Here is a 3,114-nt window from a genome sequence, read left to right on the forward strand (position 1 = left end):
TGATAATGATCATACTTTATTAGTGTGATATCTTGATAGACCCTATGATTTTTCTGGCTTTTTTGCAAATTTATCAGATCATCAAAATCCATACTTCTAGCAATTTTATTTTTAATAGCTATTGATAAAGCAATATTGGTCGCTCTTGCAAGATTACAAAAAACTTTTTATCATTTTTAATTTTGAGAAGGATCTTTCTGCATATGCATCTGTTACTGGAGCTATCGAGAGTACTTTATAGGCTGTGACAACATTGTTGGGATTATTTGGGGATATTATATTGAGATAAATTTCTAATAAGTGATATCAAAATGTAAATTTTGTTACATCTGGAACTAATGATTGTCACAGAATAATTTTTTCTAAAACATCTAGCTCTCTGCACAAACGGTTTCATGTAAGTCTGACGATAACTGTCACATGCAAATGTATACAATGTTATTTCAATTTTCCTCTGACATTTCCTTGAACTTGCGGAGCTGGGCTTGCCACCACAACACTTGGGCCCAGGTACTGTCCTGGCCACCCCCTCGGGAAGCCTGAACTGCCCTGAGGCAGGCACGGGAGGTCTGGGCCAACTGCTGGGCGCCCGTGGGCTGCGCTGGACCACAACCCTCCTGTGCATGGGTTGCTGCCTGGCGCAGCTCCACTCACCAATGTGCGGACTGCACTGACCCATCAGCATCATCACAAAATGCAGATTCAGAGATAAACGTAGATTAAGAATCTCAAGACGATCACAGAAGAACATTAAACCAAGCACAGGGTCCTTCTCGACCTGGGCCCTGTGTAACTGCAGGCTCTTCCTGGGAGCCCAGGCACATAGCAAACTTAATTTCTGGTTTTGCACCCACCAGTGGTTTGGACTGGGGTGTTTAATGCACTTTTTATTGCCAATCTAGTAAGTAATTTGTCTTACAAATCTGCCGTTTACAATCTCTCCTTCTAGAGGCTTTCTGTAGCTCCCCCAGCCAGCAATTGTCTCTCTTCTCCTTGTAAATCAATTGGTTACCTTTTCGAGGAAACCAATGTGAACCTAACTTCAAATAGTCACTAATGACTTAAATTAGTTGCTGGGTCTTTCTGAGCCTCTAATTTTCCCAGGACTGATTAGCTCTGGCATAGAGAAACTCTGCATTCATCCAGCCACTTAAAACATGATGGACATAAATTCAGAGCGCAAGTTCTGGAGCAACCCTGCCTGCTCCGATCACACTCTTACCTCCACCTTCCTGCTCTGAGCCATTAGCATGTTATTCACCTCTGTAAGCCTCCGTTTTCTCATCTGTAAAATGGGGATAGTAGCACACCTTTAAAGATGGGGCTTGACAAATGTTTATTATTAATATTCACTTCTAGGTCAATGGGATTCAGTCTCTTAGGTTATAGCAATGATGTCCCTAGGAAAACAAAAACGCTAGCTTTGACTAACAATTATTTGGTGTAAAATGTAGTTGGTCATTACTTACAGCTTTCTCAAGGAGTCTATAAAAGAGCAGGAAAAATGTTCAATTCAGTAAGGCCATTCTGAAAGCACAGTTGGGTGAAGGCTGCTGCAGGATCAGCTGGGGCTATGGGGGTTATGTGTGAGTGTGTGCGAGTGTGTGTGTGTGCGTGCGCGTGCACACGAGTGTGTGTGAGTGCAAGTGTGTGTGTGCGTGCATGCGAGTTTGTGTGTGAAGAAAAGCCTCTGGGTCTGCATATGATCAGTCTTGAACTTCCTTGAAAGTAAGCCTTGAATGTCCATGTTTACAACCAACAGACACAAGTGGCTTTCATTTGATCCCTGGGATTGCTTTCTCTTGTTTCCATGGCCACCATCCACAGAGCTCCAATGGGACATGATGGTTAAGTAAGACAGAACAGAGCACCTCCTCCTACTTACATAAGACAAAGAACAGGCATTTTTTTGAGGTTGAGTTTTTTGGTTTTTTTTTTAACTGGGATGAGGCTTTCCAAACCTACCATATGGTTGGTCATGAATTTGAAGCATAAGCCAACCCCAGGGTTTGGTAAAAGGGTATTGTAAATTTAAAAAGAAATTCACATTTAGGTTTCTTCAGCTTTACTAGTATGGACTTAAAGGATAGAGTTAATCAACCATATATACCAATAGATATGCATCACGTAAAAAATTTATTTCTTCCCTATAGACTTCACAAATAAAAGTGTGACCCGTGACAAGGACACTAAATCATCAAAAATGATGAAATTAGAACATTTCATGAGATTCTCCCATGGGACTTGTGTTACAGACTATCTGCAAGGTGTCTGTGCTGCTAAATAAATGGCCTCTGGAAATGGCCACCAAACTTGTGTCCTTCCCACCCCCCATCTCCACTTGCCTGGGCCTCTTCTACCCCCTAGGCAGGACTAGAGATGGCTGCCCATGGTTGTTCCAGTCTATGTTTAATTAGCTTTTCATTGTCTTTACTACCAGCTTCCTTAGTCAAGTTCCAATGAGAACCAGAACAAGGAAAAGAGGACCTACTTTGAGATTTTACAACAGAGAGAATGTTATGCAGAGAGTTGGTTACAGGCATGATGGAAGAGCTGGGAAGCCAACATGAATGGAAAGGAGTAACAACAGCAGGAAGCCACTACCTCACCTGAGCTACACAATAAAGGAAGAAGTGACCCCGGGCGCCAGGGCTGGGGTCACCTGGGAGAGTTGACAAGCCCGTCCAATGGGTGCTGGAGCCATTAAAGAGACACAGAGCCACGTCCCAGACCAATTAAGCTAGAATCTTTGCAAATGAGACCAGGCATCAGTGGTTTTTAAAACTCCCTAGGTTATTCCAGTGTGCACCAGGCTTGAGAACCATTGCTTAAAGCACCCAATCACAACCTGCATCCCCAGTATTGCATCTACTCCAGACAAGGCAGACATGGCAAGAGGAGCTACTGACATAGCATGGCTCAAAGTCCAGAATCAGAGACCAAAGTGACCAGTTGGATAGGCAACCAACTGGCTCTAATGTACCCTTGAAGACCTATCAAAGAACTGGATTTGATTTATAGAATTTTGCTTCATAGGTAACTTTTTAGTAGTTGCTCTACAAAATACACTATTTTAAAGAGTCATATTTTCGGGGCACCTGGGTGGCTCAGTTG

Source organism: Halichoerus grypus, chromosome 4, assembly GCF_964656455.1.
Source record: "Halichoerus grypus chromosome 4, mHalGry1.hap1.1, whole genome shotgun sequence".
NCBI classification, from domain to species: Eukaryota; Metazoa; Chordata; class Mammalia; order Carnivora; family Phocidae; genus Halichoerus; species Halichoerus grypus.